At 46.7% G+C, this 26845-nt stretch overlaps 1 long non-coding RNA gene across 1 annotated transcript in view; it reads right to left on the reverse strand.

Moving 5' to 3' along the window:
* Positions 1-2698: 2698 nt before the first annotated feature.
* LOC144681460 (uncharacterized) overlaps positions 2699-26845 on the reverse strand; it is a 55515-nt gene continuing 31368 nt past the window's right edge. The window contains exon 3 of the long non-coding RNA XR_013576784.1: positions 2699-3392. This is a non-coding gene — a long non-coding RNA (uncharacterized LOC144681460). The remainder of the gene's footprint in view (positions 3393-26845) is intronic.

A 26845-nucleotide genomic window follows, 5' to 3' on the forward strand; every position in this document is an offset into this window, starting at 1 on the left:
CCTGTCAGTGTCTCAGGTGGATGTAAAAGATCCCATGGTACTGTTCCAAAGAAGAGCCGGGAAGTTCTCCCCAGTGTCCTGGCCAATAGTCATCCTTCAACTAACATCCTTAAAAACACGGACAGGGTCAGAGTTTACAGTAGCCAGCGGATAAATGAAGTTGGCTGTGTGTTAGACTTGGACTGCGTGCTTTGGACTTCAGGAGCTTTTGTACAACAAGTTGCTTTAGTGGAAGCTGGGAGCAGTACAATGCCTTCAGCACATCTGTCTGACCAGGGCAAACAACTGTGCAGGCCCTTAACCAATCAGATCAAGGAATGGTTAATGAGCAGTGCGGAGTTCAAAGCAGCAAGTGTAGGTTAGAATAGTGAATTCAACATCAAATCAGGTGCAGAAATTGCAATAAAGAAAGGGAAAGAAAGATTGAGTTTAGAGGTAAAAGGAAAAGCATATTTGCCCTATTCTTCCAATCAGGGTCGGAATCCTAATTCCTGACCCAGTTCAGACAAAAAGTTACCAACTTACCTTCCTGCAATTTTTCAAACCCTTCTTCCGATGGAGGGAACTTCCAAACTGATGCTGTGCAGCAATCCTCACAGGCAGCAGTGGAGGGGGGTCATTGCAGAGGCACTAGCTGCTGTGTTCCGGTAAGTAGAAAGTTTAAATGTCCCAGAGCCACTTTGAGAAGCCATTGAGAGACGATAAGTGTGTAAGGTAAGTGGGTGGATGAGGGGCTAGGGTGGCAGGTGGGTGGGTGAGGGGCTAGGGTGGCAGGTGGGTGGGTGAGGGGGTAGGATGGCAGGTGGGTGGGTGAGGGGGTAGGATGGCAGTAAGTGGGAGAGGGGATAGGGTGGCAGGTGGGTAAGGGCTAGGATGGCAGGTGGGTGGGCCAGGAAGGTCAAGGGGGAAAAAAAAAACGGCTGGTCAAGGGGGTAGTCAGGTCAGGAAAATTTTCGGGCGATCAGGGACAGTCGGGTTGTGGGGGTAGGCGGGCAGTCGGGTTGGAGGGTGGTAGGGTGATTGGGGGCAGTCGGTTCGGGGTGTAGCCTAAAAGTTGGGGGAAGTTAGATCAGGATAGTAAGGGGGTTGGGGGGTAGTCAGTTGTTCGGGGGCATTTGGGTCAGGGGCTGAGTGTAGTTGGATTGGGGTAGTTGGGTGGTCGGGGGAGGGAGTCGAATCGGGGGTAGTTGAATTGGGGCAGATGGGTGGCAGGCAGTCAGGTGGGTAGTCAGGTTGGGGGCTATTCAGGTGGTTGGGAGGAGCCACGAAGTTCAGTAGGTTATCAGGTTGGGGCATAGACGGGGGTTTGGGGGGTAGTTGGGTGGTCGGCATGGGGAGTTGAAGGGTCAAACTGCCAGGGGGTTGCTAGTCTGGTCGTGTCGGGAGGGGTTGAGGGTCAGTGGGGTAGTCGGGATCTTGAGGAGTCGGGGGACCAGGGGTAGTCTGTGGGTCAGGGGTAGTTGGAGGGTCGGCGGGGTGGGGGTGGAGTTGTGGGGTCAGTTTGAGTGATTATGTATAGTTATCCAGCAGTTAGAACTATCTTTTTTCTGCTAACAATTCCTGGGTGACTAGCCAGGTGAGTATGTCAGAACCTTCCAAAGTCTCTGACTCTAACTCAGAAACTTTTAGAGATCTTTATGGAGGATCCCGGGTAGCAGGGGAATTGCCCTTTGGAAGTCCAAACTTCCTGGGCAATTCCCTTGTAGTCAGTGCGTCGGGACTTCTGAGGGGTTCCAGATCACATGTTGAGGGGCTATGTCTGGGATACCACCATCTGGAGATCAGAAGTTCTTGGCCAATATCTTTTTAAAATTCTCCGGCAAGTAAAAGCTGAAGGAATGAAACTCCACACTTTTAAAAGTACAATTTCAGTGCCAGAGAGGTAGTTCAGCCATAATTAAGATTTATCGCATTAAAATAAAAGTTACCTAGCCTGGAATGGACTAGACCAAACTTTCTATGGCAATTTTAGTCCATTTCTAAATGGTGAGTTAGTCAGTGAAATAGCAGATGGCACACGATGGAGAGTAACTTCTGGATTTCTGTGTCCAGCTGTGCATCTGCCCCGCCTGAAATTCCTGAGGTGAATTGCACACAAATAATTGTCGAGTGCCCTTAGCCTATTAATTATTTTATCAAAAAATTTTAACAACAACATTACCTGGTCATTATCACATGGCTGTTTGTGGGATTTTGCTGTGTGCAAATGGGCTAGTGTTTTTTATTCCCCTGCACCAGAGCAGTGATGCTACTTCAAAAAGCAGCTGCCCCGACTGTAAAGCATTTTGGGACATCCCAAGGTTGTGAAAGGCGATATATAAATGCACATTCTTTCGTTCATTCATCAGACTTCTGTCTTTCCTCACTGAAACTGCCTGGCTTTGTGCCCCCTGACCCCACGTTAATGACTGGCATTGATGAGTCTGTCTACTTCAGTCCTGCTCCTGGTATACAACCCACGGAGCTGGGGGCAGGTTGGGTTTAGTGTTAGAATGAATTTTTAACAACAGCCCTCCCCAACCTGACCCAACCTCTGCCTGCACAACCTTCTGCAACATTGAAGCCAAGGCTGATTGCAGCCCCCACCCAGGAGAAGTTAATGAGCAGGAAGGGGGATTTTCATGGATCAGCTCCAAGGGATGGTTGAATTCGCGGCACATATTTATGGATCATATTTTGAAATAATTTCATAGCAACATGTGCATAATCTTCGTTTATTTTCTTTGACCTTATTTTGTGCATTTGAACAAGCACTAAATGTTCCAGTGACGTATGTTATAAGGAGCTAAACTGGCGCTCGGACAGGGAATGATTTCACCACTTTTGTTAATGTAATCCGTTGGGATTTTGTTTAGAATTGAGTTCATCTGATGAAATTTAAGCTTCAAATTCATAAGGGCTGGGATGAAATGCCTACATCACTCAGTGAGTAGCACGCTCACTGCTGAATAGGAAGGTTGTAGGTTCAAACCCCACTCCAGAGACTTGAGCACAACATCTGGATTGACACTCCAGTGCCATACGAAGGGAGTGACACTCGCTACCTAAAAAAAAATTCTTCCTCACATTCCTCCTGCATCTCTTGCTTAAATCTGTGTCCCCCTAATCCTTGCACCATAAACTGACAGAACGGTTTTGCTTCTGTCATGTAAGCTCCTCAGCCTTTCAGCCCCTCACTGAAATCGGAGGCGCTGGACTTTCAGATGAGACGCTGAACCAAGGCCATGTGTACCCTCACAACACGCGGGTATAAAAAAATCCCTCAGCAGGGAAGCTCTCCGCAGTGTCTGGGGCCAATACCAAGAGCTGAAATAACTACAAAATACTGCAGATGCTGGAAATCCCAAAGGAAAACAGAAAATGATGGAAATATTCAGCAGGGCAGGCAGCATCTGTCAAGGGAGAAACAGAGTTAACGTTTCAGGTCTGTGGCCTTTTACCTGAACTGGAACATATTAGCGATGGATTAGGCCTTGAAGCCAGTACAGAAGTGGCTGTTTCACCTGGAAGGAGTTCCTGACACCCTGTATGGTGAAACAGCAATTTACTTGCACTTTAATTTAGCATACTGCATTCGCTGCTCACAATGTGCTCTGCTATGTATTGGAGAGATCAAATGCAGATTGAGTGATTGCATTGCAAAACACCTTCATTCAGTCTACAAGTGTGACCCTGGACTTCTGCTTGCCTGTCATAATAATTCCCTGCTCCGCTCTCACTCTGACATCTCTGTCCTTGGCCTCCGACACTGTTGTAATGAAGTTCAAAATAACCTCGAGGAACAGCAGTTCATCTTTTGGTTAGGCATTTTATAAACTTCCGGACTCAATGCTGAGTTCAACAATTCCTGATCACAACCACGGCTTCTGTTTTTGTTCAGGCAGCAGCTGTTTGGGATGATTCTGCTGTTGCCATTTTCACCTCTTCTCGACCCCATCTTTTGTTTCTATTGTTGTTCCATTTCTATCTTCAATTTGCTTTGAATCATCATCACTTTATGGTCACGGAGTCATTATGGCACAGAAGGAGGCCATTCATCCCATCGAGTCCATGCCAGCCCTTTGTATAAAACGCTGGTTAAGCCACAGCTAGAGTATTGTATGCAGTTCTGGAATCCGCATTATAGGAAGGATGTGATTGCACTAGAGAGAGTGCAGAGGAGATTTACCAGGATGTTGCCTGGGCTGGGGAGTTTTAGTTATGAGGAGAGATTGGATAGGCTGGGATTATTTTCCATGGAGCAGTGGAGATTGAGGGGGGACACAATTGAGGCATTTAAAATTATGAGGGGCATTGATAGGGTAGACAGGAAGGAACTTTTCCCCTTGGTGGAGGGTTCAATAACCAGGGGACATAGATTTAAGGTAAGGGGCAGGAGATTTAGAGGGGATGTGAGGAAGAATTTTTCCACCCAGAGGGTGGTGGGAATCTGGAACTCACTGCCTGAAAGGGTGGTAGAGGCAGAAACCCTCAAAACATTTAAGAAGTATTTGGATGTGCACTTGCAATGCCATGGCATACAAGACTATGGGCCTAGTGCTGGAAAATGGGATTAGAATAGTCAAGTACCTGTTTGACCGGCGCAGACTCGATGGGCCGAAGGGCCTTTTTCTGTGCTGTAGACCTCTATGACTCTATGAATTTGTAGAGCAATCCAATCAGTTCCATTTCCCCTCTCTCTCTTGTCATAGCCCTTCAAGTTTATTTCCCTCAGGTGCCCATCCAATTTCCTTTTGAAGTCATTGATTGTCTCTGCTTCCACCACCCTCATAGACAGAGAGTTCAAGGCCATTACCACTCACTGCCTAAAAAAATTCTTCCTCACATTCCCCTCTGTATCTCTTCCCAAAACCTTAAATCTGTGCCCCCTAATCCTTGCATCATAAACCAATGTAACAGCAGTAATTATGGTTTTATTTAGTGTTTAATGTACCTTTAAGAATAATACTTGTTAGGAGAGATCACATGATCTGTAGTACCCAATAGGAGAGCAGCGCGGCTACCTTAGCAGTCAGTTTAGAGATATAGTTGGAATTGAAAGCACACATGTAGTTGCTGCTGAGTATATTGTAAATAATCTTAATGTTTCCACCCAAGAAGTGTCTGCTGATCAACCCTATCATTAATAGCACAACTCAACCACACTACAACAAACTGGCGATGAGGATAAAACAGGATTGAACAGAAGAAATCGATTAGAAAGAAATCAGCACTGTACCTCACCCAGTGATTGTAAGCAGCAAGCTCCATTTGAATTGAAGAAGTTATCCTCTCTCAAAATACCACAATTTGGGAGAATTGATCCTTTTGAACTAGCCACAGATGATTGGTCTCAATACATGGAACGCCTCATGTTCTTTTTTCAAGTAAATGAGATTACAGGAGAAGAGGAGAGGCGAGCAATCCTCTTGGGTACTTGTGGGAGCAAAACCTACAGTCTGATTCGAAGTTTGATGGCACCCAGTGCCCAAGATTCAAAGAATTTCAATGAATTGACCTTCGTGAAGGGTCACTTTCAACCCAGGCCCTCAGTCATGATGTGGAGGTTCAGGTTTAATTTGCGAAATAGAGCCCTGGGTGAGACAACTGCATGCTACATGGCAAATTTGAAGCAGCTAACGGAAAATTGTGAGTTTAGTACGACTCTGAATGACATGCTCAGAAATTGTTTAGTGTGTAGTGTGAAAGAGGACACTATTCAGAAAAGATTATTGTCCGGAGTGAATCTGGATTTCAAGAAGGCGCTAGAGATAGCGCTGGCTGTGGAAAGCGCAGTAAGAGATTCACAAGCAATACAGGGTGTGCAAAATGGCGCCGTCCTCCACATCGGGCAGGAAACCTCAGCTGAAAGAAGCGCAAAAAAGCGAGACTCCGCCAAGGAGCGGGAAACAGTACCCGCTAGCCGAAGAATAAAGAAAAATAACTTAGCGGCAAAATCAAGGAATAATTTTAATGGAGGTGGAAACAATCAATCTTTTAGCAATTGGCAGTTTAAAAAAATCAAATGCTATTATTGTCACTGAAATGGAGATATGATGAGTCAGTGCAAGGAAAGATTCAGGCAGGCTTGTAAACAAAAGAAGCCGCCTAATGAAATCTACAATGTAGAAGAGCCTGAAACAACAAATTCAGACATTTACTCGTTGTTTAATCTGAAAGTTGGAAAGACAGAACCAATACTTGTCACAGTGAAAGTAAATGGCAAACCTGTTAAAATGGAAATGGACACAGGAGCTTCCACTACAGTAATTGGGGAACATACCTTCAGATATTTGAATAATGACGAACATGAATTAAGTTTAGAAGAAACAGCCGCCAAACTAAAAACATAGATGGGTGAAGACATTCAAATAAAAGGCATAAGCAGAGTAACTGTCCATTATGGAAGCCAATCGGTAAATCTACCAGTGTTGGTATTGAGAGGCAGAGGACCAAGCATTCTAGGGAGAAACTGGCTGAGGGAAATCAACCTTGATTGACCACTGAGATTTCAAGAGGAAGCTGGAAGTGTTCCTGTTCTGAAAAAGGAGTGTGTAAGGACTCAACAACCTGAGGAAATGCAGACAGTCTTAAACCAAAACCTGGGAGAACAGCAGAAGGAACTGGAATAGACCCTGTTTTATGACAGAGTTTGAGACGAGGTGAGCAACCTTCGAAAGGAAAAAGAAAACCTGTTGAAGGACCTTCACACACGACAAGATTCCCTCAGCTCAGAGTTTGTACCTCTGGATAAGTATGAAGAGAAACAGAAAGAATTCAGCACCTCTCTGAATAAACTGAAGAATGAGTTGGCAGAGAAGTCACAACAATTTTCCAGGAGGCAGCAAATAAATAAAACAGAGATGGAAGAGCTGAAGAATGAGCTAAATGAAGCCAAAGAGGATTTGGAAGCAAAAGTTGCAGAATTTCCCAAGAAGCAGACAGATAATGAAATTTTGGGAGACTCAGGCACTGAGCTCAGACAAGTTGAGTTTGCATCTGAGAGAAGTCTGGCCAATAGTGAAGTCAAAAAGAAGGCCGAGATTAAAGTCTCGCTAGAAAATAGAAAAGTGCAAGTTCCAAGCGAGGGAAGTAATCTATTTGGGTCACCGGGTAGATTCACAGGGCCTCCACCCGGTTGAGGAGAAAGTGAGGGTCATAAGAGAGGCACCTGCACCAAAGAACACCTCAGAGCTCAAATCATTCCTAGGAATGATCAACTATTATGGGCGGTTCTTACCCAATTTGTCTACAGTGCTGACCCCCCTGCATTCTCTACTCAAAAAGAACCAACGTTGGATTGGGGGGGCGCCCCAGAAAGAAGCTTTCATAAAGGTGAAACAATTGGTGCACTCGTCCAATCTGTTAGTGCAATATGACCATACGGAAGAATTGGTGCTGACATGTGATGCATCTCCCTACGGAGTACGAGCAGTGCTCTCTCATCAGATGGACGACAGAATGGAACGGCCAATAGATTACGTATCAAGGGCACTCACCACAGCGGAAAAGGGATACGTCATCTTTGGTGTCAAGAAATTTCATGACTATGTACAAGGCTGCCATTTTACAATTGTTTCAGAACACAAACCATTGCTGGGATTGTTTAGTGAGGACAAGGCTACACCACCCATAGCCTCAGCAAGAACATAATGATGCACTTTAATCCTGGCAGCATACGAATACCCTTTCACACACAGGCCTGGCAATCAAATCGCAAACACCGATGCCCTTAGTCATAAGCACACCCCAGTTCCACAGGAACTTGTTTGATTGTTAAATTTCTTAGATTCCTTTCTGGTATGTGCTCAACCGGTCAGAGACTGGACAAGTCCCAGTCCTATCTCAAGTATGAGAACAAGTGCTACATGGCTGGTCACAGGAGCCCGTATCTAATGAAATGAAACTGTACTTCAACAGAAAACATGAAATAACCAGCCAGGATGGCATCTTATTGTGGGGAGCACGAGTGATAGTTCCTCCAAAGGGAAGGGAGCCACTTTTAATTGAACTACACAGTGCCCATCCAGGAATATCCTGAATGAAGACCATAGCATGCAGCTATCTATGGTGGCCTGGGATGGATGGTGAAATAGAGAGTTTAGTAAAGCACTGTGCACAATATCAGCAACTGCAAATTTGCCAGTGACAGTTCCGTTACACCCATGGGAGTGGCCAGGTAGACCCTGGGTGCGGTTACACAATGACTACATTGGTCCTTTCCTGGGAACAATGTTTCTGCTCATTGTTGATGCCCATTCAAAATGGTTGGACGTGTATGAGGTGAAGTCACCAACGTCGTCCGCTACAATTGAGAAACTACGTCAGAGTTTTGCCACTCAGGGGCTACCAGAAGTAACTACCAGGAGTAAGGAAAGAAATAACCGCACGGCATTTACGAGTGCCGAGTTTCAACGGTTTATCAGCCTCAATGGTATCACTCATGTAAAAAACTGCACCGTACCCACCCTTCCTCAAACAGACTGGCCGAAAGAGCGGTTCAAACATTCAAGACAGGCATGAAGAAGCTAACTGGAGACCCCTTAGCAACCAAGCTAGCACGCTTTCTCTTTCATTACAGGACCACCCCTCACACAACAACAGGTGTCACACCTGCGGAGTTATTGTTGAAACGCTGTCTCAGGATGAGATTGAGCTGAATAATGCCGAATTTAGAGGGGAAGGTGGAAAGAAGTCAGGGAAACCAGAAAACTAGTCACAACTGGCATAGTCAGGAGAGGAAATTTACCGTGGGAGAGCCGGTATACGTGAAAAATTCTGGGGAAGCACCAAAGTGGTTACCAGGTGAAAAAAGTGCAGTGACTGGACCTCTACCTTACCAAGTGGAGGTGGAAGGCCGGATCATCCATAAACATGTGGACCATTTAAGGAAGAGAGAGACAAATCACCAAGATTTGGTTTCACCAGTGACCATGACTGGGTCTGCGTTTCCTGTTGAGGATACTCAACCCAGAACTGACACGTCTGAGGTTCCTGTAAGAGTTGAGGATACAGATCTGCGAGTGACCACTGAAGCACCTGATGTTCAGGCAACTCCGGAAAAGGAAGCTCCTGATAAAGAATCTGAAGTTGTGGAGCTGCGACGTTCCACACGTACCAGGAAACCACCTGAAAGACTGAACTTGTAAATTCCTTACCCAGTGTAAATATTATGCTGTCTTGAAAAATATCTACTTGTAAATAAAGGTATAGCCAAATCAAAGGGGGAGGACTGTAGTAATTATGTTTTTATTTAGTGTGTAATGTACCTTTAAGAATAATACTTGTTAAGAGAGATCACATGATCTGTAGTAACCAATAGGAGAGTAGCGCAGGTTACCTCAGCAGTCAGTGTAGAGATAGAGTTGGAGTTGAAAGCAGATGTGTAGTTGCTGCTGAGGATATTGTAAATAAACTTAATGTTTCCACCTAAGAAGTGTCTGCAGCTCAACTCTATCATTAATAGTACAACTCGGCCACCCTACAACAGGAACAGTTTTGCTTCTGCCATGTCATCTCCTCAGCCTTTTGCCTTGTCACAGAAATTCCTTTCTGTTTATTCCCTCCCTCCTACTTTCCCTATCTCCGTGTTTGCTTAGAAAGTTTGAAGTATCTGTTTTAAATTGAGGATAGGCCGATTTTACCAAGTTAAAATGTGGTTTGGCCAAAGTTGGAACAGCTACCTGAGGTAAATCAGTGTCAGGGCAATGGGGAGGGGTGTTCAAAGAGGAGATCGAGAGGCTTCGGAACAAACCGGTTCCCACAAAGGAAAAGGGTGGGATGCACAAATTTAGACCCCTACCCAGATGTCAAAGAGCTTACAGAGTAGGATAAGACAGAGAATAGGAAGCTTATGGCAGATTCTGAGAGTTCAGTACTTCAGAGAGCCTAGAGTAGTAGAGAAAGTGCAGAGGTGAAATTAAAAAGGAAATTCGGAAAGCAAAGAGGGGGCATGAAAACATATTGGCGAATAAAATCAAGGAAAACCCAAAAGTGTTTTATAAACATATAAAGATCAAGATAAAGAAAGAGTAGGGCTGATTCGAGACCAGAAGGGTAACTTGTAAGGAGGAAGATTACATGGGCCTGGTTCTTAATGAATATCTTGTGTCTGTTTTCACGGAGAGTGATGATCCAGACATTGTAGTTAAGGAGGAGGAATGTGAAATGTTGGATAATGGGATAAACATAGTGACAGGAAATACTAACATGTTTAGCATCCTTGAAGGGTAAATCTCCAGACTCAGGTGGTGTGTCTAAGCCTGCTCAGAGAAGCACAGAAGAAAATAGCAGAGACTCTGACCCTCATTTCCCAACCCTCTCTGGCTACAGGTGTGGGTGACTGGAGGACAGCTAACATTGGGCTATTGTTTAAAAAGGGAGGAAGGGTTAGACTGAGTAATTACAGGTCAGTCAGTCTAACGCCCGTGGTGGGCAACTTACTGGAAACAGTTCAGAGAGACAGTATAAATCATCATTTAGAAAAGGCACAGATTAATCAAAAACAGTCAGTGTGGATTTGTTAAGGGGAAGACATGTCTCATTAGTTGGATTAAATTTTTTGATGAGGAAACTAGTATGAGGGGGTCATTGAGGGTGGTGTGTTTGATGTTGTCCACATGAATTTTGGCAAAGCTTTTGATAAGGTTCCACATGGCGGGCTGGCCAGAAAAGTCAAAGCTCATGGGACCCAGGGGAAAATGGCAAGTTGGATCCAAAATTGGCTCAGTGGCAGGAAGTAAAGGGTTAGATTTGATGCGTGTTTGTGTGACTGGGGAGGCTGTTTCCAATTGGGTTCTGTGGGGCTCCATACTGGATTCCTTACTTTTCACAGCTTATAATCAATGATTTAGACTTAAATGTAGGAGAATGATTAACGTGTTTGCAGATGATATAAAAATTGGCCGTGTAGTTTATAATAAGGGAGAAAGCTGGAGACTGCAGGAAGTTAATGGACTAGTCAGGTGGACAGAAAAGGGGAAAATGGGAGCTCAGTATGGAGAAGTGTGAGGTAATGTATTGGTGAGGGCAAACAAGGCAAGGGAACACACAATAAATGGGGGGATACTGAAGAGTGTAGGGGAACAGAAAGTGACTTTGGAGTGCATCATCACAGTCCCCCAAAGGTAGCAGGACAGGTAGATCAGGTGGTTAAGAGGGCATATGGGATACTTTCATTTATTGGCCAAGACATGGAATATAAGAGCATGGAGGTTATGCCAGAACTGTATAAAACATTAATCAGAGCACAGATAGAGTACTGGGTACAGTTCGGGTCACCACATTATAAGAAGGACATGATCCCACTGCAGACGATGCGAAGAGTCATAGACGATGTTGCCAGGAATGGAGAAGTTTAACTATAAGGAAGAATTGAATAGGCCGGGGTTGTTTTCTTTGGAACAGAGGAGGTGATAGGGAGATTTAATTTAATGGGGGGAGGGGGCAATCGCAACCTGGATTTACAGCGCCAGGAAACGCGACTAGGGCCATCTGGCGCTATTTCCCGCTCACACCGCCAAACATGTCCCCACTGCAAACGGGAGCGGAAAATTCCAGCGACTACCTGAAGGAGTGGAAGAAACAGAAATCCTCACCACACTTCAGGTGCCGAATCTCTAGGGTTACGGACCAAGACCTGGAGGGTGGGATTGGGCTGACTAGCCCTTTTGCTGCTGGCACAGAGATGATGGGCCGAATGGCCTCCTCCTGTGCCATAAATTTCCTATGTTTCTAGATCTGGTCACATATCTCAGTGCTGTTTGTGGGATCTTACTGTGTGCAAAGTGGTTGCCATACTTTCACACATTTAAACAGTGATTACACTCTTACTGGAAGCTATGAAAGCTCTTTGGACCATCCTTCAGGTTGTGAAAGGTGATTTTGAAATGGGAGTTCTTTAATAACAAAGTCTTGTTTTCCTATGCAAAGTGTTAGGAAAGGTGCGCAATGAGTCACAATCTCCTTATCTGAGGAAGGATGTTCTTGCTATACAGGGAGTGCAGTGAAGGTTTACCCGACTGATTCCTGGGATGGCGGGACTGACATATGAGGAGAGATTGAGTCGGTTAGGATTATATTCGCTGGAGTTAAGAAGAATGAGGGGGGATCTCATAGAAACCTATAGAATTCTAACAGGACTAGACAGGGCAGATGCAGGAAGGATGTTCCCGATGGTGGGGGAGTCCAGAACCAGGAGTCACAGTCTGAGGATACGGGGTAGACCATTTAGGACTCAGATGAGGAGAAATTTATTCACCCAGAGAGTGGTGAGCCTGTGGAATTCGTTACCACAGAAAGTACTTGAGGCCAAAACATTGTATGTTTTCCAGAAGGAGTTAGATATAGCTCTTGGAGCGAAAGGAATCAAAGGATATGGAGACAAAGTGGGAGCAGGCTATTAAGTTGGATGATCAGCCATGATCATGAATGGCGGAGCAGGCTCGAAGGGCCGAATGGCCTACTCCTGCTCCTAGTTTCTATGTTTCTTAGCAAGCTGAACATCATGATTCAGCAGCTTCTAACATTAAATCAACACTGAGCAATCAGAGTATTGAGATTTCTCCGACACAGTAACAGGAGGAGGCCATTCAGCCGCTCCTGGAGCCTGTTACACAGGAACAGGAGGAGACAGTCAGCCTCTTGAGCCTTTTACACAGGAACAGCAGGAGGCCATTCAGCCCCTCCTTGAGCCTGTTACACAGGAACAGGAGGAGACAGTCAGCCTCTTGAGCCTGTTACACAGGAACAGCAGGAGGCCATTCAGCCCCTCCTTGAGCCTGTTACACAGGAACAGGAGGAGACAGTCAGCCCCTTGAGCCTGTTACACAGGAACAGCAGGAGGCCATTCAGCCGCTCCTTGAGCCTGTTACACAGGAACAGGAGGAGACAGTCAGCCCCTTGAACCCATCATTGACTTGAAACATTAACTGTGATTCTCTTGTCACAGATGCTGCCAGACCTGCTGAGTATTTCCAGAATTTTCTGTTTTGATATAATCTATGCCTAACCCATTGAGGGGTGACTTGATTAAAGTATACAAGATCCCAAACAGTCTCGACAAGGTGGACATGTGCTGGATCTTGTGGATTCTCGCTACACGTTTGTTGTAAGTGGTGCCGAGTTTATACTATAGATAGAGTTGATCAGCAGACACTTCCTAGGTGGAAAACATTAAGTTTATTTACAAAGTTACTGAGCAGTAACTACGTGTGTGTTTTCACTTCAAACTCTATCTCCATACTACTGACCACTAACTACAGAGGTAGCCCACGCTCCTCTTCTATTGGCTACTCAAGGTCATGTGATCTTCCTTAACAGCATTCTTCTTAAAGGTATATCACACATTAGATAAAACCATTATTACCACATCCCTCCCCCTTTACTGGGTAATACATTTCATATTTACAAGTACAATTTTCTCAAAATAACGAAATATTTACACTGGTAAGTAATTTACAAATTCAGTCTTTCTGGGGGTTTCTTTAGGCTTTTAGAATGTCTCAGATCTACAACTTCAGATGCCTCGTCAGGAACCTCCTTTTCCGGAGTTGCCTGAACATCAGGTGTTTCGGTGACACCTGCAGATCTATATCCTCAACTCTCACAGGAACATCAGACACATCAGATACGTCTGTACTGGGCTGAGTTCTCTCAACAGGAAACACTGACCCAGTCATGAACACTGGTGGAATCATTTCTTGGTGATTTCTTTCTCTTTTCCTTAGATGATCCACATGTCCCCATATGTCTGGCCCTTTCACCTCCACGTGGTAAGATAGTGGTCCAGTCAATGCACTTATTTCACCCGGTAACCACTTTGGTCCTTCTCCAAAGTTCTTTACATAAACCATCTCTCCCACGGTAAATTTCCTCTCATGACTATGTCAGTTGTGTCTAGTTTTCTGGTTTCCCTGACTCCTTTCCACCTTCCCCTCTAAATTCAGCATTATTCAGCTCAATCTCATCCTGAGTCAGCGTTTCAACAATAACTCCGCAGGTGTGACACCTGTTGTTGTGTGAGGGGTGGTCCTGTAATGGAAGAGAAAGTGTGCTAGCTTGGTTGCTAAGGGGTCTCCTGTTAATTTTTTTCATGCCTGCTTTGAACATTTGAACCGCCCTTTCAGCCAGTCCGTTTGAGGAAGGGTGGGTACGGTGCAGTTTTCACAGGTGTGATACCGTTGAGGCTGATAAACCGTTGAAATTCATCACTCATAAATGCCGTGCGGTTATCAGAAACCACTACTTCTGGGAGTCCGTGAATGGCAAAACATTGACGTAACTTCTCAATTGTAGCAGAAGACGTTGGTGACTTCACCTCATATATCTCCATCCATTTTGAGTGGGCATCAACTAAGAGCAGAAACGTGTTTCCCATGAAAGGTCCCACATAGTCAATGTGTAATCATACCCATGCCTTCCTGGCCACTCCCAAGGGTGTAAAGGAGCTGTTGAAGGTAACTTTTGCAGTTCCTGACATTGCACACCATTCTTCACTAAACTCTCTATTTCTCCATCCACCCCAGGCCACCATAGATAGCTGCGTACTATGGTCTTCATTCAGGATATTCCTGGATGGGCACTGTGTAGTTCAATTGACAATGGCTGTCTTCCCTTTGGAGGAACTATCACTCGTGCTCCCCACAATAAGATGCCATCCTGACTGGTTATTTCATGTCTTCTGTTGAAGTACAGTTTCATTTCGTCAGATAGAGGCTCTTGTGACCAACAATGAAACACTTGTTCTTATACCTGAGATGGGACTGGGTCCCGACTTGTCCAGAATCTGATCTGTTGAGCACATACCGGTGAGGAATCTAATAAATTTAACAGTAAAACAGGCTCTTGTGGAACTGGAACGTGCTCATCATTTTCTTGTAAAGGCAAACGACTAAGGGCATCGACATTTGCAATTGCCTACCAGGCCTACGTCCGAGAGTATACTCATATACTGCCAGGATTAAAGCCTTATTTGTGTTTCTGCGCCTTCTTTCTATGTGCCTTCTTCTTTCTAGCCCTGACATTAATATCACCCGTCTTTTCAGCTTCAATATTGACCCAACTACTCTCAGATGTAGGCTCGACTTGAGTGAACTCAGTGACTGAGTCTCCCAGAATTTCCTCATCTGTCTACTTCTTAGAAAATTCTGTGACTTTTGCCTCCAAAGCCTCTTTGGCTTCATTTAGCTGATTCTTCAGCTCTTCCATCTCTTTTTTGTATTTATTTGCTGCCTCCTAGAAAATTGAGCCTTGTTGTGTCTTCTCTGCCAACTCATCCTTCAGTTTATTCAGGGAAGTGCTGAATTCTTTCTGTTTCTCTTCATACTTATCCAGAGGTACAAACTCTGACCTGAGGGAATCTTGTCGTGTGTGAAGGTCTTTCAGCAGGTTTCCTTTTTCCTTTTGGAGGTTGCTCACCTCGTCTCGAACTCTGTCCTCAAGCAGGGTCTATTCCAGTTCCTTCTGCTCTTCTACCAGGTTTTGGCTTAAGATACAAAAACAAAAATTGCTGGAAAAGCTCAACTGTGGAGAGAAAGACAGAGTTAATGTTTCGAGTCCGTATGACTCTTCTTCAGAACTAAAGAGAAGTAGAAATGTGGTGAAATATATACTGTTTAAGGGGGTTGGGACAGGTGAAGCTGGATAGGAGGCCAATGATAGGTGGAGGCAAAGGAGAGATTGCAAACGATGTCAATAACAAAAGGTGGAAGGGGTGTTGATGGTGGTGATACTGGCTAAAGGAAGTGCTAATGGTGACATTAAGAGTAGAAAGCAGGATGAACAAATGACAAATGGCCCTAGTGGAGATGGGGGGAGGGGACGGTGTGGGAAAAAAGATCAAAATGGGCTAAAAGGTGGGGATAAAACAATGAATGGAAATAAATTTTAAAAATAATAGTAATAGAAATAGGTGGGAAAAAATATATATATAAAAATTAAAAAATAAATATTGAAAGAAGGGGATCAAAAAGGGGGTGGGGATGAAGGAGGGAGTTTAAGATCTGAAATTGTTGAACTCAATATTCAGTCTGGAAGGCTGTAAAGTGCCTAGTCGGAAGATGAGGTGCTGTTCCTCCAGTTTGTGTTGAGCTTCACTGGAACATTGCAGCAGGTCAAGGACGGACATGTGGGCATGAGAGCAGGGTGGAGTGTTAAAATGGCAAGCGACAGGGAGGTCTGGGTCATGCTTGCGGACAGACCGAAGCTGTTCCGCAAAGCGGTCACCCAGTCTGTGTTTGGTCTCTCCAATGTAGAGGAGACCGCATTGGGAGCAGCGAATGCAGTCGACTTAAGCAGTAGGCTTAAAATAGCCTGCTTCTCTTCAGGTTGTTGAGTCCTTACACACTCCTTTTCGAAAACAGGAACATTTCCAGCTGTCTTTTGGAACCTCAGTGGTGAATCAAGGTTGATTTCCCTCAGCCAATTTCACCCTTGGAGGCTGGGTCCTCTGCTCTCAATACCAACACTGGTAGCTTTACCGATTGGCTTCCATAATGGACTCTGCTCATGCCACTGACTTGAATGTCTTCACCCGTGTATGTTTTTAATTGAGCAGTTGTTTCTGCTAAATTTAATTGATGTTCCCCATTATTCAGATATCTGAAGGTATGTTCCCCAATTACTGCAGTAGAAGCTACTGTGTCCACATCTATTCTAACAGGTTTGCTATTCACTTTCACTGTAACAAATATTGGTTCTGTTTTTCCAACCCTTAAGTTAAACAACGAGTAAATATCTGAATTTGTTGCTTCAGGCTCTTCTACATTGTAGATCTCGCTGGGTTTTCTCTTTTGTTTAAAAGTGAAAAGACTCTTTCCTTGCTCTGTCTCATTATGTGTCCATTTCAATGACAATAAAAACATTCTATTTTTATAAACTGCCAATCGTTTCCACCTCTATTGAAATTATTCCTTGTTTTCGCTGCTAAGTCATTTCTTCTCATTTTCCAGCTAGTTTCCTGCTTTTCGGCAGAGTCTTGCATTTTTGTGCCCTTTTTGGCTGGGGCTTCCTGCCCAATGTGGAGGATGGGGCCATTTTGTACTCCCTGTCTGGCTTTTGAATCCCTTGCTGCACTTTCCATGGCCAGTGCTACCTCTAGTTAACTTGAACCTTTGCATCATTACCAAGGGCTTCTCGAGGTCCACCAATTCATCAAAATTTTTCAAATCTAGTGCCGTCAAAATTCGAAACAGTTTAAGAGGACCGCTCGCCTCTTCTCTTCCCCCGTAATCTCGCTCTCTTGGAAAAAGAGCGCGAGGTGTTCAATGTAATGAGACCAATCGTCTGTGGCTGGATCAAAAGGATCAATTTTTCCGAATTGTGGCATTCTGAGAGGGAGTTATTTCATTGATTTGAACAGAACTTCTACTTACAATTACTGTGCGAGGTACAGCCCGATTTCGTTTCTCTTGATTTCTTCCGTTAACTTGTTTTATCCTCGTCACCAATTTGTTGGATCTAGTGGATCCTCACTGCACGTTTGTTGTAAGTGGTGGCAGAGTTGAAAATATAGATAGAGTTGATCAGCAGACAATTCTTAGGTGGAAAACATTATGGGCAGGATTTTCCCCTTGTCAGTCGGGCACAGCGGGCGGGCCTGGGAGCGGCCGCGAAACCGACTGCCGCCCGCGATCAGGCCCTGGCTACGATTTCACACGGCCGGGCCAATTAAGACCCACCCAGCTTGAAGCATAGCTCCTCACTGGCCGGGAAGGGCCAAGCGGGAACAGGGGTCTGTCAGCCGTCAGGTCCAATGGTGACCAGGCGGCCAGTTTAAAAACGGCCCAGAAAGGCTGCTAGGGAAGCCTTTCAGCCGTTCTAATGATGGACTCGAGTGTGGCTACACTGCCTTCCCCATTGAGAGAGTGGCGACTCTCATGAAGAGGCAGCTCCAGGGACAGAATCAGGGGTTCCTGGGGTTGCGCTTGGACCTGCAGCCCTCACACAGGCAATGACCTCAGGTGGTCTGTGCCAGTGTGGTAGATGGATGGGGCACCCAGTATCCCAGCTCGGTGCCCGTCCATCAGTGGTGAACAGGGAGGTCCAGAGCGACCTCACATTGGCGCACAACCTGCTTGTCATCTCTACAGGCTCCTCTCAGGGTGCTCTGGATGAGGGCAGCAGCTCCTCCGCCCCTCTGCCAGTGACCATGGTATCTGATGAGGCTGTGATGACTGGGGAGATGCCAGCCATGGTACTGGCCGCTCCTCCCAGGCGGGGCCAGCACAGGCTCCACTGGCCAGAGGACGCCCGCCAAGGTCATCAAGGCCAACAGGACAGCAGAGTCAGCAGCTGTCTCCAATGCCAGTGCCAGCGAGGGGACAGCACCAAGACTCAGCACCCGCAAACGTAAGTTAAAGGCACCATGAGCACAAAGGGACAGGTCACAGGTGATTTTCTGTTCATTTCTGTTTCCTTTATCTTTACTGGTCTGGGAATGAAGACTAGAAACGTTTATATAAACAGTTTGTAATTGTCACAAGGAGATAAATTTTGTTTTTGTCGTCAGGGCCTGTGTATGTTTCACCTTTTTATTGAATGTGGTGCAGAGACGGCCAGTGTGTAATGTTGGCCGTGAGTGGCTCTGAACTTTATTGCACAGGCACTGGGTGTTCTTTGTGTTCAAATGAACGGTTCCTTTCAGACACCCAGGATGGAGGCGGTAGCCCTGGCATGTGTTTGAAGCTGATCTTTGGCAGCCAGGCTGAAGGAGCGTTGGATCAAGGCGTCCCTAGTGTCCCTGCCTCCCTGGAGGTTACCGAGGTCTGCCTCCACGCCCTCAGCGTTCTCCTCACCGTGCTCCTCTTCTGACTCACTACTGGATTCATTCTCTGTGGCCTGTGGAACTGCCTCAAGATCCTCTTCCTCCAGTGGATCCCCCCTTGCCAGTGCCAGATTGTGGTGAGCGCAGCATGTAACCACTATCAGTGACACCCGCTCTGTAGTGCTCCCCCTGAACGGCCCAGGCATGGGAAGCGCCTCTTGAGAAGACCTATGGTTCTCTCTATCACCACCCTTGTGAAAGTGTGGCTCCTATAGTACCGCTGCTCTGCCTCTGTTCTTGGATGGCGGAGAGGCGTCATGAGCCACCTTTTCAATGGATAGCCCTTGTCACCCAGCAGCCACCCATCTGTAGGGCTGGAGCGCTGAAGAGCTTTGGCACCTGGGAGTGTCTCACGGTATAAGCGTCCTGGGAGCTGCCTGGGTACCTTGCACAGACTTGCAGAATGTGCATCCTGTGGTCACACACTATCTGCACGTTCATGGAGTGGAAGCCCTTCCTGTTGATGAAGGCACCGGGCTCACCCGCTGGTGCCTTGATGGCCACATGTGTACAGTCTATAGCACCCTGGACACGGGGGAAGCCAGCAATGGCTGCGAAGCCTCTGGTTCGCTCAGCCTGGCCGGCCTCGTCCTTACAGAAATGAATAAATGTCATTACCCACCTGAACAGAGCGCCTGTCACCAGCTTGACACAACTGTGGACAGCTGATTGGGAGACACAACACAGATTCCCTCACTGACCCCTGGAAAGAGCCGGAGGCAAAGAAGTTGAGGGCCACTGTGACCTTCAGAGCCACTGGCATGGAGTGTCCACCCACACAGTCGGAGCTGATCTCAGGGCTGATCATCTGCCATATGGAGGTCACTGTCTCCATTGAGAGGCGGAGCCTCCTTCGACATTGCACCTCAGACATATTGAGGTAGCTGCATTGCCGCCTGTAAACCCTGGCAGCAGGATAGTGGTGTCTTCTGCAGCCCCTTCCACCTTGGACTACCTGCTGGCCCTGCGCCCCTTGTGCCTGCGCCTCTCCTCCCACAGGTCCCTCCCATGGAAGGTGCATTGGGACACCCGGCCTCCTCTCCCTTCTGCCCCTCTCTTCCTCCTCAGAGGAGGTGTCACCAGCAGAGACCCCAATCCCCATTCCCAGGGTAAGGGAAGGCTGCCTGATACCTGGAAGGGTCCACACGGTCTGAATCCTCCAGGGGCCTTGGAGACACCAAAAAGTCCTGAAATGAAGCCTGGAAACGCTAACAATGAGGCCCTGAACAGAGATGAAGCTGCCAAGTACTAATAAGCAACCAGCAGCAAACTATCTCCAAAGCCCCTCACTACTCACACTGGCAACGCTGCTGACCCTTTTTATCCCGCCTGCGGATGAGGGTTTGTGATAATGACGGCTGCCCGCCTGCCCATTTTCCCTGCGAAACGAGCAGAAGATCACACGGGCAAGGAAAAATTGCAGCCAGTTGGACTGTTAAGGGCCTTCAGTGACCAGTTAATTAATGGCGGGCGCCGCTCCGACACCCGCGTGGGCCTGCCCAGCGAAATTAGCGCAAGCGTGCGGCTGCATCAGGACTTTCGCCCAATGTCATCGCGCGCCATTTTACTCCCGATTGGGTCGGGCGCGCACCCTCGGGACAAAAAATTCTGCCCTATGTTTATTTACAAAGTTACTCAGCAGCAACTACGTGTGTGTTTTCACTTTAAACTCTATCTCCATACTACTGACTACTAACTACAGAGGTAGCCCACGCTCCTCTTCTATTGGTTACTCAAGGTCATGTGATCTTCCTTAACAACATTCTTCTTAAAGGTATATCACACATAAAATAAAGCCATAATTACCACAACATGGAAAGGATGTTCCCTCTTGTGGGTGAGTCCAGAACTAGGGGCCACTGTTTTAAAATTAGGGGTCGCCCATTTAGGACGGAGATGAAGAGAATTTTTTCTCTCAAGGTTGTGCGACTTTGGAACTCTCCGCCTCAGAAGATGGTGGAATAAGAGTCATTGAATATTTTTAAGGCAGAGGTAGATAGATTCTTGTTAGGCAAGGGAATCAAAGGTTATCGGGGGCAGATGGGAATGTGGAATTTGAAACACAAACAGATCAGCCGTGATCTTATTGAATGACAGAGCAGGCTCGAGGGGCCAAATGGCCTACTTCTGCTCCTATTTCGTATATAGCCTAACATCATTCTGGTGAATCTGTACTGCTTTCCTTCCAAGGTCAAGGTTTTAAGAAGTGGCTTAAAGGGGGAAAGCAAGATAGAGAGGCGGAGAGGTTTAGGGAGGGAATTCCACATCACCGTTGCCTTGGCAACTGAAGATACAACTATTAACAGTGGAGCGATTATAATTGGGGATGCACAAGAATTCGAGAAGCACAGATATCTCAGAGGGTTGTGGGACTGGAGGACATTACAGAGATAGGGGGGAACATGCCCAGGAGGAATTTGAAAACAAGAATGTAAATTTTAAAATCAAAACATTGCTTGACCAAGAGCCAATGTAGGTCAGCAAGCACAGGGGTGATAGGGTAAAGGGTCTTACTGTGAGTTAAGACATGGACAGCAGGGTTTTGGATGAACTCAAGTTTATGGAGGTAGAATGTAGGAGAGCAGCCAGGAGTGTGCTGGAATAGTCGCGTCTCGAGGTAATGAAGGTATGGGTGAGGGTTTCATCAGCAGATGAGCTGACATAGGGGCATGTTGAGCGATGTTATGAAAGCGGAAATAGGCAGTCTAAATGATGGCACCAGTATGATGTCGGAAGCTCATCTCCAAATCAATTGTGACACCAAGATTGCAAACAGACTGGCTTAATCTCAGCCTGTTGCCAGGGAGAGGGCTGGAATCGGCAGTTAGGAAACAGAGTTTGAAGTGGGAACTGAAAACAATGACTTTAGTCTTCCCGATATTTAATTGGAGGAAATTTCTGCTCACCCAGTACTGGATGTCGGATAAGCAGTGTGATAATTTAGAGACTGGAGTTGAGAGAGGTGGTGGTGAGGTAGAGCTGGGTGTCATGTGAAATCTAACACTGTGCCTTCAGATGGTGTCGCCGAGGGGCAGCATGTGGATGAGAAACAGGAGGGGGTCAAGGATAGATCCTTGGGGGACACCAGAGGTAACCGTGTAGGAGCAAGTAATCCCATAACTCACCCCTACACCTAGGATGCCCCAGTGATGAGTACATTTCTTAACAATGAAATTGGAGCCCTGGATTGGGCTTTATGAAGGTGCAGGTACAGCAAAATCACATGTGCAATGTTCAGATTCAGGCTAGAGTGATGCTGGCACACACTCTTATTGAATCATATGACAAAGAAGGAGGCCACTTGGTCCATTGTTCCCGTGCTGGCTCATTGATAGAACTGCCCAATTAATACCAGTCTCAGTCTAATCCCACTCTCCTGCTCACTCCCTACCACCTTTAGCAGCACAGGGCAGGTGGTGGTATTGTGGCATTGTCACTGGACTGGTAATCCAGAGACTCTGGGGACCTGCGTCCAGCTCTCACTACAGCAGATGGTGAAATTTGAATTTATTAATAACCTGAAACCATTGCTGATTGTTGTAAAAACCCATCTGGTTCACTAATGTCCTTTAGGGAAGGAAATCTGCCGTCCTTACCTGGTCTGGCCCTACATGTGACTCCAGACCCATAGCAATGTGGTTGACTCTTAAAAATGCAACTAGGGATGGGCAATAAATGCTGGCCTGGGGAGAGTTTTAACTAAAAACAGAAAATGATGGAAATATTCAGCAGGTCTGGCAGCGTTTATGGAGAGAGAAATAGAGGGCAGAATTTTCCACTCCCGCCAGTGACAGGGAATCCAAGGCTGGCCAGGGAACAAAATGGGAATGTTTGCAAAAGTCAGTTTCCCGCCGGGAAATTAGTTTGGAATTTTGCTCTCCTGACTTTGATGGTGGGTTCAAGACGGGTCGATTTTCCTGCTGATTTTTGTTGGGAGCCACATTTGCCTTAATTTCCATCTCATGAATGCTCCTTAAAAGGCCAACTCATCTGAATCAAGCTCTGCCTCCAAATGAAGCATTCCACCAGCAGATAATTGGACCCGTCTGTTTCCCGACTGTGTATAAGCCGGGTGCGCCTGGCCAGACACACTCCATCAACGGCTTTGAGGTTTGTAGATGCTCCTTTAACAGCCCCTGCTGTGGGATTTCGCTGCTTCTCCGATTTCGGGCCAAAGCTGGTGCCCGTGAGGCAACGCCACAGGGAAGGGGGAAGACGGAGGCATGAGTGGTGGGGTGGGCGGGGTGGACAAGGAACAGAGTGGAGCAGTGAAGGACTGTCCTGGGGCAAGAGTTATAATAGCGTCGGAGGAGGAGTCGGAGACTGTCATGGGGCTAAGGCCGTGCGGTTGTGGGGAGATAGAGCAGGTTGTCCTGGGGCTGAGCAGACCATGCAGGAGCGCTCTGCATAGCACACACGTCTTGGTTCCAGTCTTTGGCGGGGGGAAGGTCTCTCTGGGCAGTGAACTAAGGCTTTTGGTCCTGGGGGTTGGAGTCATAGTATTGGGAAGCAGAGGGCACAGTGACATCAATGGGCGGGGGGGAGTCTGGATTCAGTAAGTTGGCAAATTTAAAGTCATGGGGGGGTCTCATGGGTGGGTCTCTGAAAATGAGGGTGCAAGTGGCCTTAAGAAGAGGAAGGGTCAGATCAACAAATGGCATGGGGACATCAACATTGAAGGGAACAGTGAGGAGAACAGGGATATTGACATGCACAACGACGGGGGTCAAGGGTAATGGGGGGAGGCTGGCGTCTAGGCTAATGGAGGCAAGCTGACAATAGCCTCACTGAGAGTTACAGCACATGGGTGCACTCACCCTGATCAAGATCCTCTTTGTGAACGCACAGTCATGTTGGAGGGGGGTGTTCAGCCACCTGTGGACCTCCAGGATGTGCTTCAGCTGCGCGGGGTGGCCTGGGGTTGCCATGTCTATATTGAGGGCAGGCCAAGGGCTTCACGCTGATTCCCTGGCATCGAGATGGTGCAACAGCATTCACGGTGCAGGCGCAATAACATCTCAAATCTATTTGTCCACAGATACAAGGAGGAGTGGAGATAGCAGGCTACAGGAACACTGCCTTGTTGATAGCTTTGACAAGGATGAGGAGAAGAAGGGCCCATCGCCATTTGGCACAGCTCAGGGAAAACCATCAACCTAAAGAACAAGAGCCAGTGGGGCCCCTGGAAGACCCAGATGCTGACGAGGAGGAACCAAATCCATGAAGACATTTGGCATGACCAAGGGTCTACAGAAGACATAGTTCATACCACGAGATGAGGTGAAAGACAGTACCGTAGACATCTCTGTTCATCTAGGGATGTGGTTGCTCATATTTGCCACATTCTCCATGAGGAACTCACGCTGCACAGACCCAGAGGCCATCCAAAGCTGGTTGCTGTCAAGGTTACTGCCGCACTCAACATTGTTGCCAGCTGATCCTTCCAGGGCTCCACTGGGGACCTCTGTAGAATCTCACAATTGGCCACACATAAATGCACAAGGGAGCTGCCCAATGCCATTTTCAATAAAGCTCATCATTATGTGCAGTTCCACATGGATGAACCAAGCCAGGCTGCCAGAGCTGTGAGATTTGCTGTGATCTCATGCTTCCTGCAATTGCAAGGCGCCAGCGAGTGCACACATGTGGCCTTAAGGGCTCCCTGGCAGCAGCCGGCGTGATTCATTAACAGAAAAGGATTTCACTCTCTGAACATTCAGCTGATCTGTGATCGCACCAAGCAGATCCTGCATTGTTGCGCTAGGTATCATGGTCGCTGTCACGGCTCTTATATCTTCAGTCACTTGCAGGTGCAAAAGATCGGTGTATAGAGGGTTGAATACTCAGTGATAAGGACTAGCCCCTAAAGATGTGATTAATGATGCCTGTTCCATCGTCCACAGAGTGTGAATAAGGAGAGATACAATGCTGCACATTCAGCCACAAGGTCCTTAACAGGGCAGACTTTTGACCTGTAAAGATGTGTTTCAGATGTTTGGACCGATCGGGCGAGGCTGTCCAGTACTCACCACAGAGAGTGTCCTGCGCCATCCTTGTTTGGTGTGCCCTGCACAACCAAGCGCTGCAAAGCGGGGATGAGTTGCCACATAGCGACATTGATGAGCTACACATCTCCTCGGAAGATGAGGATGTTGAAGGGGGTGATTTTGAGCAGGGCGAGGATTCAGATGAGCCAGATGAGGAGGCCATTGCATGGGCACGACGTGGAAGATTCCAGGAGGAATAAGGTGAAGACAAGCTGCTATGAGCGCAGTTCTCCTGATGCCTCAATGCAGGGGAGACAACAAGACCTTCATTGTCATCATCAACATCACACAAAATGTCATCAATCTCATAATGAGGAGGTGGGAAGCATAAGTCACGTTCAGCTCTAATGATGGGGTCATCCTTGTAAGGTGCAGAACCCCAGGGAGCATGTGGCTGCTGTTGTTAATGGGATAAGCACTCCACCAGTGCTCACTTTTAAACAACTACACACAATGCAGTCCTTTCAACCATGGCGTGAAAAAGTCACTGGCCATGGCCATCTTCAAGGGGCATCAACGTGACTGCACACATTGAATTATTGATGCCGGAGTGAAAGGACTTTGCTAGGCAGCTCTATTAGGGACAACGTCCGTCATTAGCTGTCACTTGTCTGTCTGAAGACAGAGCTGCATCTGGGCAGCACCATCTCCTCAAACACCACCTCTCATGCGTGATTAATGCACAGGCCACATTATGATACTGAGCCCCAGGTTGCCATCAGAAATCAGGACGCAGTGATCTGTCACATTATGGCATGGACACAAACCTGCGAATGACATTAGCGTTGTACTCACACGGAGTGGTTCAGCAGTATCATCGTGTGATTATTGACAAAAACACTGCCTTTGTTGGAAGCCTCCCAAGTTATGTCCCCCATTGCCTTGGTACCTGGGAGAGACGTGGCCCAGTCAGTATGCAGTGACACAGCAGTAAACGATAATTTATTGCCCTCATAGTTACTGGTGAGCTCTGAGGAGGTGTGCCGGAGCATTGCTTTTATAGCATTACAGTCTCCACGTTGTCTATCTCACAGAGGTTAATATGTTATAAAGCCTAAGATTGCACAGTCATATCGACTGGCGTTCTGTAATCTAATAAAGGGATTCTGTTAAGCAGCGATAGGAGGCCAGTCAGCAGCAAAGCAACATCCTCAGAGGTCATTGGCCAGCATCATCAGGATGATTACACGTGTCTGACATCTCACACACTCATTCCCGCCTAGCAGACATTTCAAATGTGACTGAGTGAGAACAACTTCCATCGCTCAGCATCATGCATGGGGAGTGTGGGAACTTAAATGCTTTAACAAACTAACGCTGTAGGGAGGCATGAGAGCCTGTGGCGCTCGGTGACAATTAATACTTTATCCAAAAGCATAAAATGTCGGCCATTGCAAAGTGCACCTGGGTGAAAAGAGTGCGACATGATTCACAATAAATACTTAAAACATGCACAAAGAACAGATTTCAGAGCTACTGCATCAGGATAATCGCTCACCTAGCAGGAACGATTCTCATGAGGTCACATCATGTGATCTTCAGACGGAAGGCTTACACGTGCATTGTCCAACCACCATTCTCAAATTGGAGCTCTTTTGTTCATGTTGCTGATGTGGAACTAAAAGCAATTGGTGGAGATGAGATTGAGTGAGGCTACATGGAACTGAGGGACAAGATGGGAGACCATCAGGGTGGGTGAGCTTCTAGTAGCCTTGAATGAACAAGGGACATTGCATCACATCGATAAATTATTCAGTAGCTGAGATTTTGAGAGACAAAAGCAAAATATATTTATAGACATGCAAAGTATATATAGTGAGTAAACACCTGTGCCATCATTGTGCTTTAAGAACTTTTAAAATTTCCTTATTCTACTGCTACGTCTAGGTGCAGCCCCGACCTCCACAACTGAGGTGGAGACAGCCTGCTGACTGCTACGCCCTGTTGTCTGAATGACTTTGGTGGGTGTCCTCTGGAATCCCAAGGCCTGGAGGGC

This window comes from Cetorhinus maximus, chromosome 6, assembly GCF_964194155.1.
Source record: "Cetorhinus maximus chromosome 6, sCetMax3.hap1.1, whole genome shotgun sequence".
NCBI lineage: Eukaryota > Metazoa > Chordata > Chondrichthyes > Lamniformes > Cetorhinidae > Cetorhinus > Cetorhinus maximus.